Source organism: Ovis aries, chromosome 18, assembly GCF_016772045.2.
Source record: "Ovis aries strain OAR_USU_Benz2616 breed Rambouillet chromosome 18, ARS-UI_Ramb_v3.0, whole genome shotgun sequence".
Taxonomy (NCBI): domain Eukaryota; kingdom Metazoa; phylum Chordata; class Mammalia; order Artiodactyla; family Bovidae; genus Ovis; species Ovis aries.
The window spans coordinates 47,077,694-47,096,627 of record NC_056071.1 but is presented as its reverse complement, the minus strand read 5'-3'; the positions used below and the strand labels follow the sequence as shown (position 1 = coordinate 47,096,627).

At 39.5% G+C, this 18,934-nt stretch overlaps 1 long non-coding RNA gene across 2 annotated transcripts in view; it reads right to left on the bottom strand.

The window, feature by feature from the left end:
• Positions 1–5,234: 5,234 nt before the first annotated feature.
• Positions 5,235–18,934, bottom strand: part of LOC105603195 (uncharacterized) — a 44,698-nt gene continuing 30,998 nt past the window's right edge. For both annotated transcript variants that reach the window (XR_009597254.1, XR_003585753.3), the window contains exon 5: positions 5,235–6,213. This is a non-coding gene — a long non-coding RNA (uncharacterized LOC105603195). The remainder of the gene's footprint in view (positions 6,214–18,934) is intronic.

Genomic DNA, 18,934 nt, shown 5'->3' with positions numbered 1-18,934 from the left:
GGCAGACTATTTTCTGCTCATAGCAGAGGTTCAGGAGCTAATAACTTGTAGTCATTTCTTTCTGATACTATAGCATCCTGCTTGGGTTAAAATAATCTCCTGACAGTCAGTGTAAGTTGGGAACCATTCCTGGAAGCTCAACCTAGAATCTGTGAGCCATTTAATATTCTGAAGAATCTCTTCGTGCTCAAACTGACTATAGTGAGTTTTAATCTCCAAAACAGAACACTGACCAAAACACTACTTATTCATTCTGAAGAAAATTTCCATCTGTGAAGAAAGAGATTTTTGACCAAGACAGCAATTCAGACACAGATTTCACTCTGCATATTTGACTTTAAGTCAGTAAAGCTGCTACTGCTGCTAAGTCACTTCAGTCGTGTCTGCCTCTGTGCGACCCCATAGACGGCAGCCCACCAGGCTCCCCCATCCCTGGGATTCTCCAGGCAAGAACACTGGAGTGGGTTGCCATTTCCTTCTCCAATGCATGAAAGTGAAAACTGAAAGTGAAGTTGCTCAGTTGTGTCCGACCCTCAGCAACCCCATGGACTGCAGCCTACCAGGCTCCTCCGTCCATGGGATTTTTCAGGCAAGAGTACTAGAGAGGGGTGCCATTGCCTTTTCCGAAGTCAGTAAAGCATCAACCACCTAAAAAAAAAGAATGACAATTACCCTGTACTATAGTAGGTCCACGTTATCTACTTTATATATAATAATGTGTATCTGTTAATCCCAAATTCCTAATTTATCCCTCACCCTGCTTTTCCCTTTGGTAACCATAAATTTGTTTTCTATGTCTGTCAGTCTGTTTCTGTTTTGTAAATAAGTTCATTTGTATCATTTTTTTAGATTCTTCATATAAGTGATATTCAATATCTTAGATCAATATTCAATACCCATAATGGAAAATAATCTGAAAAATAACATACATATTTACATATATATTAAACGGAATCACTTGGCTGTAAACAGAACCTAACACAACATTGTAAATCAACTATTCTTCAATTTTAAAAAAAGAATGGCAAGCAATGGTTTTTTATGGTCCTCCGTGGGCATTTGACTTGTTGAAATTTGGATGTAGCATTTAAAAAGATATCCGAATTTCTTTACTAAAATTTAAGAAAGTAACATGCACTGTTGTCCCATATATTTCTTTCTATAAACATGCATCAGGACTTTTCCATATAAACACCTTCAGAAGCAGTAACTACTCATCTGCATAAACCTACAGGCCCTGGGAAGGTCAAGCATTGATTTGAACTCCAGTAGGAAGCATGAGACTCAGAATCCAGGTCTATTACTCCTGGAGCCTCATGGCTGTTCTGTCTGAATTTAGTTATCCATCTTTCTTTACCTCTGGGCTGTAGAGAAGCTCCACATATCCTATTCTTTTAACCCTATTTCAAGTACTGACTGATGACCACCTAAGAAGGATATGTGACACTCTCCATGGTTTTGACTTCTAGTCCCATGATTATTTCCTAGGTGTACAAACAGTAGCTATAGAAGAGACAATAAATTTTTGTAACAGATAGTGTGACAACAGGAAATATTTGAGTATCAAAGGTATAAAGCATTCTGGGTAGTTGAGATATGTATCAAAAAACAGACCTAGTTCCTGCTCTTAACTGACAGGCAGTGCCCATTTTGCTTCTGAGCATTCCTGCTTGCTTTGTAAAGACAGAGCTCAAACTGAAACAACAGCAAAAAGCACAGATGCAGAGCTTAATTTGAACTGGATTTCTATAAAACTCACTTAAAATCCATTAGACTATAATAAGCAATTTCTTACCAATAGTGTACTCGTACCTGGAAACGTCCAGAACTTAACCATTTTACACTCCTTGCATATGGAAAAACTAACAAATAAATCCTTGATGGAAATTTTCTATATTTCAATAGGGGTTTAGATAACCCAGGCTTTTGCATTGCTCAAAACTTATCTAATAGTACACTTAAAATCTGAATATCACAGTTATATAAATTTTACCCAGAAAAAAAAAAACCTGGAAAAAAATTAATTACATGAATGCTAAAATGTCTAGGAGTGAAAAGTACCTATGTCTGCAACTTAGTCTGAAATGCATCAGAAACTTAGATGCACAGAAGGCAAATATAACAAAATGTTAACAATCATAGATTCTAGGTGACAGATTCAAATATTCTTTGTATTGCACATTTCCATAATAAAAAGTTTAGAGGAAAAATGGTTCACTATAGCAGACCAATCAGAGTCTCCTAATTGATCCTAATCTGGGACCAGAGGTGAGGAACTCTATTAAAAAAAAACAAAAAAACAAAAAAACAATGGCAAATAATGCAAATATGATAGATCATGGACGGAAGTTGCTTAGTCATGTCCAACTCTTTGTGACCCCCATGGACTATACAGTTCTCCAGGCCAGAATACTGAAGTGGGTAGCCCTTCCCTTCTCCAGGGGATCTTCCCAACCCAGGGAAAGAACCCAGGTCTCCCACATTGCAGGTGGATTCTTTACCAGCTGAGCTACAAGGGCAGTTTATTTTGTAGGCACATGGAAGATGCAGAGAGGTGCAGAGGACCCTAACAAGCTCACTTAACATTACCCTACTAAAGAAAAACCTGCAAACACCAGCTGAAATCCAAAAGCATAGGTTTGGGGATTTTTTTTTTTTTAATATCTGCAAGGCATGTTTTTTCAAGTATTTTTATTATACTGAAAACTGAAAAATTGGTCTGCTTTCTGTTTCAAGGTAATAAACTGCGAAGTGGGGATCACACAGAGGGAAAGGCCCTTTACTGTATAATCTTAGTGGGTTTTGGGGGTGCAAAACCAGGATAAAGAAAAAGGGAGGAGGAGAGACAGAGGCAGGGAGAGGAAAAAGGGAAATAGGAAGGAGATGGAGAGAGGGGGAGAAGGAGAAAAGGAAAAGAAATTGAAGTTCCAAGGCCAAGAAGGGTAAAAGAGGAGCCAACCAGATAAAGGGCTGAAACAAAAGAATTCCGTGAAACTTCAAGATGGTGCATGGCTGAAGGACATTTTGAGACCTGGGAGGCCAATTCACTTGTGCTTGTTTGCATTGCTGCTGTGTAAACTCTATCCTTCATCCTTTCCCCAAATCATCACTAACATCTCTTAGATTCATGAATATTTTCTGTGAATTGGCTTTTACTGGGCATCAGACAGGGAGCTGTTTATCTTCTTGGGTCAGTGTAGTGGAGAAATCTTGAGGCAGGCTTCAGCCTCCCACAAGCCTTGAATGAAAGGTATCCAGGTCAATTTTATGGGGATCTCTTGGGCTCAGGATGAATGGAAAGGAGGAGGGGGGTGGGGTTCTGACACTGGCATTTTCAATTGGCCTGTTGAGAAAAATAAAAAAATTCAAACTTAGTTTTTCTCATCCATTTTTAATCCAGAACACCCTCATTACCAGATATGGAAATTCAGGAAAGACATTTTCAGCTTTTGGCAATCAGTCTTTTTTCATGGGGTAATACTGCCACCTGCTGGTATTTGAAAACAGAAATACCTTTATAATATTCAATAGTTTTAAATTTGAAATTGTTTAGAAACCTAAACAGACTTTCATTTATTGGCAAAATCTTCTTTCATGCTAGAATACAAACTTGTATAAAAGGAAGTTCTTTGTCCTCAAAGACTTCGTATTATCTAATGGCAAACTTAACAAAAACACTTACATTTCAAGATTCAGGTACCATTTCATCAGTAACACTTACCTAAGATGGCCTTGGCCTGCAGTGGCTTGGGGATGGGGACTGAGGTAGGGGGTGGGTTCCCAAGGAGAGATTGAGGCGGGCTCATGGAGAAGGCAATGGCACCCCACTCCAGTATTCTTGCTTGGAAAATCCCATGGGTGGAGGAGCCTGGTGGGCTGCAGTCCATGGGATCATGAAGTCGGACACGACTGAGCAACTTCACTTTCACTTTTCACTCTCATGCTTTGGAGAAGGAAATGGCAACCCACTCCAGTGTTCTTGCCTGGAAAATCCCAGGGACAGAAGAGCCTGGTAGGCTGCCATCTCTGGGGTCACACAGAGTCGGACACGACTGAAGCGACTTAGCAGCAGCAGCAGCAGCACCATGGCAGTGAAAGCATCAGATCCTACCCACTAGACCAGTGGTCCATGACATGGACCCCAGCCCTTTGGCTTTGCAGAAAAGAATTTCCACAAAGATACAGAAAATAGTGAAGCATGTGAAGTATTTATTAAGAGGAAAAAGAGTACAGTACGTGTGGACAGACACAAGCAGACTCAGGAACAGTCCCTGAGTTGCACTGTCGTGGCAGTTTGAATTAATTTTATGGGGTATTTCTTACAGGTTTCCTTTGGCCAGTCGTTTTGACTGGCTGGTTCAGTCCATATTCGGTATATCTTAGGCTCCTCCCATGTGTGCACACGCATCTTTTAGCCAAGATGGATTTTACCAAAAAGGCGTATGGATATAGAACATCCTTTGACATAACTCCTCCTTTAACATCCAAGGAGACTTTTTTGTGCATGCATGGTTGGGGAGTTTGGGCAGGGTCCAGCTTTTTCCCTTAATTATCCTGCTTTTCTCTTCTTGGAGTTTCAGTTCATAGGGAATGAATCTCCAATTGCCTTACCCTGGGTGCAGGGCAATCTGCTTTCTACCTCAAAACTTTTTGACAGCAAGTTCTCACTCTTCTGAAACAGAAATTGACTACTCCCTCCCTCAGGCCCTAGTTCACCCTGTACATATTTCTTTCTTGGCACATACAATATACCACAGTACTTGTTTTATTACAACATCTGTCTTCTATAACCAGACCATAAATTCCTTGAAACTCAGGGACTGTATCTTTTGAGCATTTATACTCCTAGCACCTGGAACAGAACCTGCACATTGTAGCCAGTAAGTATTTGGTAAATGAATAAGTGAATGACAGTCAAAAAGCACAAGCAAAGTATTATTACATATAAACTTTTATTAATTTGAAATAACTTTAAATATTTTGGCTTCAGACATGCACATTATGTACTTCCTTATATATATATAAATATGTGTGGGTGTGCTCATTCAAAAAACTCACATTTTGCAAAATTCAAATATATGAAATCAGTAGAATAAAGAACAAATATGAAGCTACCTCAGCAGACAATTTTCCATCAGCATATAATCCATAAACTCTTCATTTTCATAAGTTAATCCAAAACAACATACTGATGGACTCTCTCATCAGTTAAGAGCACCAACAAAGACGAAACATTCGGAGTAAATAAATTTTATTTATTTGATAATGAATCAGTGTTATTGAGGTACAAAAGAAATGGAAAGTTGTGATATTTGAATTATCCATGTTAGTTACACAACCCAGGATCACAAACAGAGCTGAGTTTGAGATCTATTGAGATCTGCATATGAATTCTGTGGAACTCCAGGGCACTCAAGTCCCCTCAGTTTGAACAAGAACTAAAGAGTTCTCTTCTTCAGAACTCTTTGAAAAGGCACTTCCAGGGAGCCTGGCTGTTTACCCTCAGTCAGCAAATAGTCAAAGAACATGCAAATGAAGTGTGGGAGGTAGGAGACCAGTTCTTACAGGGGTCTATATACATGTACTCTTAGCGGATAATCTGCATACCTCTATTTCATTAAGCAAAAGCTGATGGAAATTCCTGTGTGTTCTTCCCATTCGCCTCACACCTTCTATTTCCCACTCATTCCTCTTTCCTTCTTGCCTTCCATTCCAAGGTTGATCTCATGCTTTTCCAGTTAAGTTCTGAGACCTTAACTCATGAATTATCTCTTTATTCAGTCTTCCTCCTCTTTTCCTCATCAGTTCCTCCCTACGTATCAAAACACCAAGCTTCTTCTGTCTTGGGGGGAAAAGAGCCCTCCATTGAGTCCTATTTCCAAAGAGCCCAGTGACAAATCCCAACTCCTTCTTACCTTCACCATCAATCTTCATAAAAGACTTTGCTGCCACAGTTATCTTCTCCCTTTGATGGCACAATTTCTTGAGACCTGAGTTTTCTCAGACTTGTATCTTGATACTGCTTTCCTCCCCCAGATTACCAGTCATCAACAGACTTGTCAGCTTCAGTTACTCCGACTCAACTCCTGACGTTTTGGGCATTATCACACTCGACTGAACATGCTTCTCCCCATCTTCTGCACTCCATCCTCTTCATACTTCTTTTGATCAGTTCTCAGTTTTCTTCCCTGGAACCTCTTCTGCTTCCTACCTCTAAAAGAGAAGGTAGAAAATGAACTAAACAGTTCAGTCCTCATCTTGTTCTCACTTGATATACTCTTACTTAGGGATTTCATCTATTATTTCTGTCCTTCATTAACAAAAATCTATTAAGGGCCACCCATGTGACAGGTACTTATCCTTGGAGTTTGTGATTCAGTGATGAACAAGACTGACAAGGTCCCCATTATCATGAGTTGATATTCTTATGTACATGTATATTGTAAGGGAAGGGTAGGTAGTGACAAATACTAAACAAACTGCAAATAAATAGGAAAGTAGCAAAATATGGTAACAAAAACTTGGCAATTGAGTCTTGTTAAAGAGGCACTCTGAGCTTAGCTTCCCCAAAGCTGGCATAGGTTAACCCCAGAATATCTAGCTAGGGAGATAGCCAGTTGAGGTTTCTGTGTGAGGCTGAGGGTCATGGCTCAAAGTGAGCCATCCAAGCTGAACTGACCCCAACTCACTGCCAGATTTCAAAGGGGTCTCTAACACCAGAGGTCTTGAGAGCCAAGAAGCATCACTGGGCTCTGACCAAACTGAAGGAGAGGAGTCCAAACAGAAGAGCAGCAACTGACAGAGGACATCACCATGGTGACCAGAGGAACCTTGAGACAATATAGAAATCTGAGAATCCTGCCTTCTTCAAGCCATAAGATCACAGAAGCCACCCCTCCATCACATACTCAGATAACAGAGAGAAATGCTTAAGAGAGCAGTTATACCAAGACATTAAACACTACTGAAAACTGAAAGGAAATGTTTAAATGCTTACACGAGCCCAAGTTTAAAACCTGGCAATTTCCTTGTATTTTTTGTTAGTGTTATTTGTTTGTCCCCTCATACTACCAATCCCCCAATAACCAGCAAATTGAGATTTGTAGAGGGTGAATGAGAGCAGTGATAGCAAATAAACTTTTCCCTGCAGTTCTGAGTTGTGAAATGGGTAGCCTTATAACATGGCTATGTGTTTGTCTCTAATTCTGACCTCTTCCTTGAGTTCCAGACCAGGAACAGACACACAGATGTAGAGAACAGACTTGCGGACACAGCAGGGGAAGGAGAAGGTGGAATGAATGAAGAGAGTGGCACTGACATAAACACACTGCCATGTATAAAACAGCTAGTGTGAAGCTGCTGTATAACACAGCTTGGTGCGCCATAGCGACCTAGAGGGCTAGGACAGGGGGATGGGAGGGAGGGAGGCTCATGAGGGAGGGGAGAGATGTATACCTACAGCTGATTAATGCTGTTGTACAGCAGAAACTAAAAACATTGCAAAGAAAGTATCCTCCAATAAAAATAAATAAAATGTATCCGTCTCACCTACAGACCAACTTTTCCCTAAATCCTTTGCCTCAGTTAAGATGAATTTCTGATCCTCATAATTAATCAAACTGAAAATGTTGGAATCTCTAAAGTATCACAAGCCTAACCTGAAATACTGTTCAGATATGTTTATTTATAGTCTCTGCCACTCTGCTAGCTCAGGGCCTCTTTAATTTCATCTAAAAGATTAAAGTCTCTTGACTGGTTTTCCTGGGAACAGGGCATGAAGATAGTCCTGCGGGAATGGACGTAAAATGTGAGAATCTTTGGATTAATATATTATTAACATATTAACACCCATCAGAAAGTACTCCTCCATGGAAGAGGCACTAAACAGCCAAGTATACAGAATACTAACCAGCCGACATCATCCATCATGTCACTGACCACCTTAGTGCTGGCATAATGGGCTAAGCTGCCAGGGTGGCAGAAACAGCAACTATGCATGGGCCCAACAGTCTGGGCTCCCTCTCACCAAGGCTGATCTAGCTAAGTGCTAAAACAGATTATCTAATCTGAAAGAGACCAAAGCTGAACCCCCAATAGAGAACATTTCCCCCAGGAGACCATCAGACAGTGTAAACTGATTACACTGGACCCTTTTCCACTCTGAAAGGGGCAGTGATTCACTTTGACCAGAATCAACACTTACTACAGATATGGATTTGCCTTCCCTGACCACAAGTATAAATGTGAGCTTGTGACTTAGAAAATTTTAAATGATGCACATTTATGACTTTGCCAAAAATAAACTCCCAAACCTAAATTAAAAATAAAATGGAATAAGGAAAGAAGACAGAGACTTAACACCAGTACCTGAGATTTAACAATGTTTCTAGTTCACTTTATATCCTACAGAACTTTGCTACCAATCAGATGTACTAAAATAAGGGAGGTATCAATACAGATTGCTCGGTCCACTCATCCTATTACATACCACAATATTCAGAAGCTGCCAATCTGAGACAGTGATCTGGAATGCTTGGAAAGCATTCTGAAGGCATGGTTGAGGTGATGATACCATGTGAAGATAGGACACCCTCCTCTGGGTTGTAGTTATGCCCTAAATCAGTAAGCATTATGCTATAGCGTCTGTAAGAAGTAACATACACGTAGGCAAGAAACAAGGGAAGCAGCAGGAATGGCCTCCTCAGTCCCAGTGCCCATTTAGAAATTTATATTTCCTTTCCCTGCAAAGCTAGGTTCTATGAATCTGGAAGTCCCTTGTCCTCGACCAAGGGACAGAGCCCATTAAACTTTAAGTTACAACTGTTGCCTGGTCACTCCAAGTACCTTGAGCCAAGAAACACATCTGGCAGGAGTAATTGATCTTGATCATCAGAAAGAGGCAGGGCTTCTGTCACAAAAGTGCCGGGTATTTTTTATTGCCAGATGACAAACGTATGCTTGTCATGTGATGGGCATGTATGAAAGGGATCTATCTCTTCATACTCCTTTGTCCAATTTTGACAACAAATGGACAAATATGACAGTCACAGCTGGACCATATCAGGTCTGGAGCTCACAGTGCAGCTGAACTTCCTCCTCTTCCAATCCCGCTTTGTTCACTCCCTGACAGGTGGTTTTTCAAAAGGCACTCACCAATAAATCTTTTGTATGCATTCTCTGCCCTTTTATCATGGCACACTTCTTTGTCATGTTAAAAAAAAAATGGAGGCTCACCTATTTTTCCTGCCCTAGAATCAGCTATTTCCAAAGAATCAGAAGCACTCTACTGCAAAAGAAACTGGTTAATCTAAGCAAAAGTCTTTCAGATTTCTATTTTGAAAATTTTCAGGCTGAAAGGTTGAGAAAAAAAGAATACTTATTTAGAGCTTATAATAAACATTTTCTAAGCTGGCCTCTAACCACTAAAACTGGACCGTGTGTATATTGACAACTTCATTACTTAGCACCATTTCCTCTTATCTTTCCATTTCCCATAATCACTGTTGAAATCCTTTTGTTGGTTAGTGCATTTTCTCAAGACTCCTCAAACATCTGCACATCTCTCTCCCTGACAGGTGACTGATAACTTAGCCCAGTATAGGATTCACCAATGTAATTCTATCACTAGTTCAGTGACATTATCCTACCATCTTCTAGTCTCCAAAGTTCGATGCAGGAAATTGAGTCTCACTCTCATCTTTTTTTTTCCTTCACAAGTAACTTTTTTTCTCTTTCTGGAACCCAGCAAGATTGTGTTATCCCTGAAACTTAAAAAATGTATAGGAATACATCTATTAGTTTTCCTCATCAATGCTAACTGAAATTTGGACTGAGGGAAAGGAATGGGGTATTCTTCAAAATGCAGATGTTCTTTCTAATATGAGTTCTTACAATTTTCTTTTTTTAACCTTGTAGAACTCCTCCTTGTATCTCCTAAATCTATTAAGTTTATGTCTTCTTTTGTTATTCCATTTTGTTTTTAATCTATGGTTGGTGGGGAAGGTATTTTTGGCAAAGTCACACACGTGCATTTAAAATTTTATAAGACTTTTTATGAAAAACATTAGGCCCCACATATTTCAGGGGCTTTCCTGGTGGCTCAGACAGTAAAGAATCTGCCTGCAATGCAGGAGACCTGGGTTCGATCCCTGGGCTGAGAAGATCCCCTGGAGAAGGGAATGGCAACCCATGAGAATTCCATGGACAGAGGAGCCTGGTAGGCTACAGTGCATGGGGTGCAAAGAGTCAGACATGATTGAGCAACTTTCAGTTCACTTCACAATTCCACACATTTCAAATTTCTCACCCTGGAAGGCAACAGCTTTCAAGTCTTCCTGTTGGTTTCTGGTATTTATCCCCAGTCTCTACATAACATGTTTACAGTCTTATGTTCTTACTACCAGTTACTGACTTTACTATCTACTGATAATATCTATTATTAATACAGAAGATGAGAATTTAGCTCTGTCACATATAACCACCATTCTTACCCCATCCCCTCCCACACACACACACACACACTTGGGTTCCCACATTCTTCCAAAATCTTATAAAGTTATGATAAATCAATATCCATTTTCTCCTAGTCTCTCTCCCTCACACAGCTCCCCTAGCCAGCCCTTCTAAAGGTCTGTGGTATCAACACCACAGATAATACTGCAGATAATAAGATAATACTGCAGGACCCATATCTATTGTTTAGATTAATATTGTTTATGTTGACCATGTAAATACTATGATAGCTGAATCATATTTACTATGATTATTTTCTCTAAGAATTATTTTTTGTTTTAATATTTCTCTATGTTTTAACATTAATTTTTCTGTTTTAACATTAATTTTTCTGTTTTAATATTAATTTTTCCTCCCATATTCTCCAGAGCTTGTGTAAATCTCTTCCCAACAGAGTCAAACCTACTGGGTATTTTATTCATTTCACCTTCTTGAAGAAGTCTCTCCTTGAGCTTTCTGACCTGTTACAATCTAGATCAATTCATTTTCAGGCCTGCTACAGAGCTCTCATTTGATGTGTCTCTTTACCCACATTCAGTAAATTCCTTTGTCTCTTTTATGTTGGATCCTGTTCCCTCAATTTTGTTTTCTTCTTCCTTGATTTACACCAGTATTTTGATTATGCACAGGCTCCAATAATGCCCACAGAAATGATATGTGGAAAATCAACCTCTGAATGATTTTGTTTTAATTTATTTCTCTGCATGAATTTGTTCTTAGTTCTTAGATATTCTTAGATATTGATTTTTCCAATCCACTAATTTGGATTGATCTCCAGAGTGACTCTCCTTAAATTCATCTTCTAAAGTTTAATTTCAGTGATTTTTTTTCCTATGTTTATATGTATGATGGTAAGTTTTATGCATAAACTTGATTGGCCAATAGGTACTCACATTAAATATTATTTCTGGGGTCTATGAGGGAGTTTCTGGGTAAGATTAGCATTTGAATTGGTAGACTCACTGGAATGCCTTGCCCAGCTATGGATGGGCACCATCCAATTTGTTGAGGGTCTAAATGGAGCAAAAGGTGGAGGAAGGACGTATTTGCTTCTTTTCCCCAGCTTCACTGAGCTGAGACATCTCATCTCATCTTCTGCCCTTGAAGTGGAATTTACCTCACGGGCTCCTCTGGCTCTCAGGCCTTTAGGCTCAGACTGAATTACACCACTGCCATTCTCAGGTCTCCAGTTTACAGAGAGCAGATCATGGGATTCCTCAGGTCCTAGAAGGTCTGCTTCTCGGGAGAACCTTGACTACTACAGATTTTGGTACTGAGAGTGGGATGCTGCCATAACAAATAACCTAAAAAGTGGAAGCGACTTTGCAACTGGTTCACTAGTGGCAGCTGTAAGAGTTTAGAGGTACACACCAGAAATATGAGCATCAAAGGTACTTATGCTAAGGGTTCAGAAAGAAAAGAGGAGAGGAGAGAAAACCTCAGTCTTCTTAGAGAATATTTAAGTAACCCTAAGGAGAATGTTGGTAGAAGTATGGACCACAAAGGCCATTAGGATGAGCTCTCAGATGGAAATGAGGAACATGTCATTGAAAACTGGAGAAAAAGTGATCCTTATTATAAAGTAGCAAGGAACTTGACTGAACTGACTTCATTTTCTAGTGTTCTGTGGAAGGTAGAACTTGCAAGTAATTAAATTGAACATTTAGCTGAGGATATCTCTATGCAAAATACTGAAGGAGTGGCCTAGCTCCTCCTGACTACTTATGGCAAAATGTGAAAAGAGAGAAATGATTTGAAGATGGAATTCTTAAGCAAAAAGGAACTAGAACTGGAAGATCTGGAAAATTCTCAGCCTACCTATATGGCAAAATAAGAAAGCGTTCCTTGAAGAGAATACTAAAGATGCAATAAAGTCCACAAAGCAAACCACAAGAAATACTTAAAAGTAAATATATTACAAGTCACAGTCACTGATCATAATTTAATAATACAAGAAATAATTTTTAAAAGTTTGAAATACCTTAACGATTTGAAAATTAACTCCTGATCAAGGAGAAAAATCACAAACACTCGTGATTGCATGCATGCTAAGTCACTTCAGTCTGTCCAACTCTCTAAGATCCCAGGGAATGTAGCCCACTAGGTTCCTATGTCCATGGTATTCTCCAGGCAAAAATACTGGAGTAGATTACCATTTCTTCCTCCAGGGGATCTTCCTGACTTAGGGACAGAACTTGCTTCTCTTGGGTCTTCTGAATTGGCAAGCAGGTTCTTTATTCACTAGTGCCACCTGGGAAGCCCACAAACACTTAAGAAATTAATGAAAAAGTAACTACAAAAAATATACAGAACACAGAAAAAGCCATAATTAGATAAAAACTGATGTCCCTAAATCCTTTCATTATGAAGACAAATGAGCACAAGTACAGAAACAGGTTTATCCTAAGTATTTTTTAAAAAGCACAAAGTTAACTAAAAGAAGATTTGAGGAGTGAATAGATAAAGATGACAGATATAATCTATGATACAGAAAAACAGTAGAAGAGTTACTAAATAATTCCAAAAGATGCTGTTTTAAAGACTAACAAACAAGATACATACACACACATACAAACACACACACCATTTAAGATCCTGCTTAAAAATGTGAAGACAAAACAAATATTAGCAAGACTAGAAATAAAATAAATGTGTGATTTCCTAGAAAATACAAATAAACCAGAGAAAACCAAGTAGAAAACCAACTTGATGAATTACCAATGAAGGGATTGGAAAGGTTGACTATTATTTTAGATAATAATAATACATCCAAAAAACCTTTAAATTTTAGTCTACCTTTTAGGAACAAATAATTACAATATTATTTAAATTATTTCATATCAAACAGAAAGATGAAAGGTGTCTCAATTCATTTCATCAAGCCAGCATAAATTTATTACCAGAACTTAATTTAAAAAATAAATCCTAAAGGATAAACCATTCTAATTATTTCAGCTACTAAGACTGTATTAAAAAATTACCCTAGTAATTATTGACCTAAGTGCAAAGAAACAGAGGAAAACAGTAGAATGGGAAAGACTAGAGATCTCTTCAAGAAAATTAGAGATACCAAGGGAACATTTCATGCAAAGATGAGCTCAATAAAGGACAGAAATGGTATGGCCCTAATAGAAGCAGAAGGTATTAAGAAGAGGTGGCAAGAATACACAGAAGAACTATACAAAAAGATTTTCATGACCCAGATAATCACCATGGTGTGATCACTCACCTAGAGCCAGACATCCTGGAATGTGAAGTCAAATGGGCCTTAGAAAGCATCACTACGAACAAAGCTAGTGGAGGTGATGAAATTCCAGTTGAGCTATTTCAAATCCTGAAAGATGATGCTGTGAAAGTGCTGCACTCAATGCGCCAGCAAATTTGGAAAACTCAGCAGTGGCCACAGGACTGGAAAAGGTCAGTTTTCATTCCAATCCCAAAGAAGAAAGGCAATGCCAAAGAATGTTCAAACGACAACATAATTGACTCATCTCACGCGTTAGTAATGTTCAAAATTCTCCAAGCCAGGCTTCAGCAATACATGAATCATGAGCTTCCTGATGTTCAAGCTGGTTTTAGAAAAGGCAGAGGAACCAGAGATCAAATTGCCAACATCTGCTGGATCATGGAAAAAGCAAGAGAGTTCCAGAAAAACATCTATTTCTGCTTTATTTACTATGCCAAAGCCTTTGACTGTGTGGATTACAACAAACTGGAAAATCCTGAAAGAGATGGGAATACCAGACCACCTGACCTGCCTCTTGGGAAATCTGTATGCAGGTCAGGAAGCAACAGTTAGAACTGGACATGGAACAATGGACTGGTTCCAAATACGAAAAAGAGTACGTCAAGGCTGTATACTGTCACCCTGCTTATTTAACTTCTATGCAGAGTACATTATGAGAAATGCCAGGCTGGATGAAGCACAAGTTGGAATCAAGATTGCCAGGAGAAATATCAATAACCTCAGATATGCAGATGACACCACCCTTACGGCAGAAAGTGAAGAGGAACTCAAAAGCCTCTTGATGAAAGTGAAAGAGGAAAGTGAAAAAGTTGGCTTAAAGCTCAACATTCAGAAAATGAAGATCATGGCATCTGGTCCCATCACTTCATGGGAAATAGATAGGGAAACAGTGGAAACAGTGGCTGACTTTATTTTGGGGGGCTCCAAAATCACTGCAGATGGTGACTGCAGTCATGAAATTAAAACATGCATGCTCCTTGGAAGAAAATTTATGACCAACTTAGACAGCATATTAAAAGGCAGAGACATTACTTTGCCAACAAATGTCCATCTAGTCAAAACTACAGTTTTTCCAGTAGTCATGCAAGGGTGTGACAGTTGGACTATAAAGAAAGCTGAGCGCTGAAGAACTGATGCTTTTGAACTGTGGTGTTGGAGAAGTCTTGTGAGTCCTTTGGACTTCAAAGAGATCCAACCAGTCCATCCTAAAGAAAATCTGTCCTGAATATTCATTGGGAGGACTGATGTTGAAGCTGAAACTCCAATACTTTGGCCACCTGATGCGAAGAACTGACTCATGTGAAAAGACCCTGATGCTGGGAAAGACTGAAGGCGGGAGGAGAAGGGGATGACAGAGGGTGAGATGGTTGGATGGCATCACTGACTCAATGTACATGAGTCTGAGTAAACTCTGGGAGTTGGTGATGGACAGGGAGGCCTGGCGTGCTACAGTCCATGGGGTCACAGAGTTGGACACGACTGAGCAACTGAACTGAATTTAATCAATTTGATTTCAGTACTGACCATCTGGTGATGTCCATGTGTAAAGTCTCTTGTGTTGCTGGAAGAGGGTATTTGCTATGACCACTGTGTTCTCTTGGCAAATCTCTGTTAGCCTATGCCCTGCTTCATTTTGTACTCCCAAGGTCAAATCAAAGCCAAATTTACCTTGATGTAAGGTATCTCCTGACATCCTACTTTTGCATTCCAGTCCCCTGTCATGAAAAGAAATCTTTTTTTGATGTTAATTCCAAGAGGTCTTACAGGTCTGCATAGAATCATTCAGCTTCAGGTTCAAAATTGGGAAAGGAAGTACATCAAGGCTGTATATCGTCAACCTGCTTATTTAACTTATAGTACATCATGTGAAATGTCAGGATGGATGAATCGCAACCTGAAATCAAAACTGCTCAGAGAAATATCAAGAACCTCACATATGCAGATGATAGCACTTCAAGGCAAATAAGATAGGGAAAATGTGGAAACAGTGACAGATTTTAATTTCTTGGACTCCAAAATCAATGCAGATGATGACTGCAGCCATGAAATTAAAAGATGCCTACTCCTTGGAAGAACAGCTATGACAAACTTGGGCACTGTATTAAAAAGCAGAGACATTACTTTGCCAACAAAGATCTGTATAGTCAAAGCTACAGTCAAAGCTATTTTCCAGTAGTCATACATGGATGGATGTGAGAGTTGGACCATAAAGAAGGCTGAGTGCCAAGAACTGACACTTTCGAACTGTGGTGTTGGAGAAGACCTTTGAGAGTCCCTTGGACAGCAGGGAGATAAAACTAGTCAATCCTAAAGGAAATCAACCCTAAATACTCATTGGAAGGACTGATGCTGAAACTGAAGCTTCAATAATTTGGCCACCTGATGCAAAGAGCTGACTTATTGGAAAAGACCCTGATGCTGGGGAAAATTGAGGGCAAGAAGAGAAGGGGGCGACAGAGGATGAGATGGTTGGATGGCATCATTGTCTCAATGGACATGAGTTTGAGCAAACTGAGGGCAATAGTGATGGATAGAGAAGCCTAGCATGCTGCAATTCATGGGGTCAAAAAGAGTTGGACATGACTTGGTGACTGAACAAGGGACTGGGATAGGGTAGGTGAAAAGACAAAGCACAGAGGATTTTTAAGGGCTAGAATACTGGATACATGTCAGTTCATGGAACTGCAGAGAGTTAGACACAATTTGCAACTGAAAAACAACAAAAAATATACACCAAGAGTGAAACCTTCTATAAACTATACACCAGGGGAGACAGTGATGCATCAATGTTCAGGTTCATCAATTTTACCAAAGGTACTACTCAGGTGTATACGAGAGGGACAAGGGGTATGTGGGAATTCTCTGTGCTCTCTGCTGAATTTTGCTGTGAACCTAAAACCACTCTAAAAAATAAAATCTTTTAACTGTGTAGATTTCTTGTGAATCAATTTATAATCCACTTCATCAGACAAAAATCACACTCATAAATTGCAGTATATGTCTTGAGCTTCCTCTAGGTATCCTGAGAGACAATTCTCTTAAAATTCTTAGAGGACGTTTTCATTTAGTAAAGATGTGTGAGGCATGGTATATCCTCAAGACGGACTACTTGCCTTGGTGAAGCATGACATTAAATTTCCTGAGGCCTTATCAAACAGTGTCACAATCACTCTCTTGGTTTCATAGTTAAACCATGTGAATCTAGAGTAAATCACAATACTCTAGATTTAATCTCTTCTCATAAGATTTTTCTTAATTTGAAAATTGTCTGCCACCTGGAGAAAGTAGAAAAAAAGTTTTATTTTCAAACTCAGTAAGTTCTGGTTCTTTTATATTTAACAATTCTTTTCTTAGCTTCTCTCTCTTAGTCTAATTGGACTACTATTAATGAAATGGCCAGAGGCTTGGTGACTTATAAACCACAAAAATTAATTTCTCACAGTTGTGGATCCTGGAATCCAAGATCAGTGTGCCAGCATGGTAGGTTCTGGTGAAGGCCAGAACGTTCCAGGGGGCAGATTGCCACCTTCTCACTGTGTTATCTCATGGTGGAAAGGGCTAGGGAGTTCTGCATGATCTCTTTTATAAAAGCACTAATCCTATTCTTGAGGGCTCCACCATTCAGACTTAAGTGCTTCCAAGCACCTCCCCATGTCCTAACACCTTCACACTGGGCATCAGCATATGAATTTTGAGGGATAAAAGCCGTCACACTAGCACTTCCTCCTGTCAAGTTTACTATAAGCAGCAGAAACCGCCAGACAACACCTTTGAATTTGTTCAATTCATTATAACCATTTTCTCTTTTCTACATTACCATAAGCGACAATGTTGCTAAACTTTCTGCTGTTGCATAACAAGGATCTTTTCTCCTGCTCTCAGTGATACTTTCTCACTTTCCTTTAAACCTTCACTGAAATCCTCCTTGACCATTAGGCTTCCACTAACAATCTCTTCAGTGTCCTCCCACCTTCTGCCCATTGTCTAGTCGTCTAGTTTAGCTTCAGTCACCACTACATTTTGAGGTTTCTGTCACATGGCACCACATCTCCAAATACCAAAATCTAACTCAGTTTCTATGACTGCAAAACAAATTATCCCTAAATTTAGTGGCTTAAAAGAACAACAATATTTGCTCAAGAATCTGCAATTTGTGCAGCGCTTGGTAGGGATAATTCATTTCTGCTCTATTCAAGGGAGACATAAACAACAAAGAACTACAAATACTATGCTAGATGTTGTAAAGAACAGATGAGGAGCACAAAGGAGGCAGAGGTTAATTCCACCTGAGAAATTACAGAAATAAGTAACCCCTGAACCAAAGTTGGGCGCTGATATGAAGAGCAGGTATCAAGCAGTGGGTTATATTTGGGAAGCCACTATATTGGTATGAATAAGTCCATTAAGGTAGGAGAGCAGGAAGGAAGTAATCAGTGAGAACTGAGGCTAAAAGCAAGGCTGAGAACAGACGCTGTCTCTACAGGAGTAAGCAAGAGGCCTAGGGTCAAATCAGGTGTAACACTACCACGGGGAACAGCTGCAGCTGGGAATTACTGGGGACTCTAAAGAACTACAACTGCTAAAGGCAGGCCCCTATGATGAGAGCCAATAAGAAGAAGGAAGTCCAAGAGGTACTATCACAGAGAGGTACTGTCACTTCAGTGGTATCTGAGAGAAAAGCTACCAGGAAGAAAAGTAAGAAAAGGTCAGGCTGGGGTTCCCGCACATTCTGTATTTCTAATTTACACATCCCACCTTTACCTTGGGGAGACAAAAGGTTTTCCCCAGTATCTACTTGACAGTCAGAGGTGGTAGTGATCATGAGAATTTCAACACAATTTCTCTCCAGAAAATCTTCAGAAACCCAGTGAGGGCCTGCGGTTGTTAATACAGGCCAGATTATCCTCTCAGGTTCATGGTAGGAAAAGCATAAACCTGGAAAGAAGACTGTATTCTCTCAGATCCTCTCTCCTCTCTTCTGCTCTCCCTCCCTCTCCCAGTCTGTTTCCCTTTCTCTCCCTTCTCTTCTCTCTCTCTCCAATTTCACCTACTAGATTTCTATATAACCACAGGTAAATCTCTTATTTCAGGTCCACTAGAAACCAATAGCATGAACTCTCTATGGAATCCTGACTCCCTATTATATGTTTTCTCTTTAGAAGAAGTCTTTTTGTT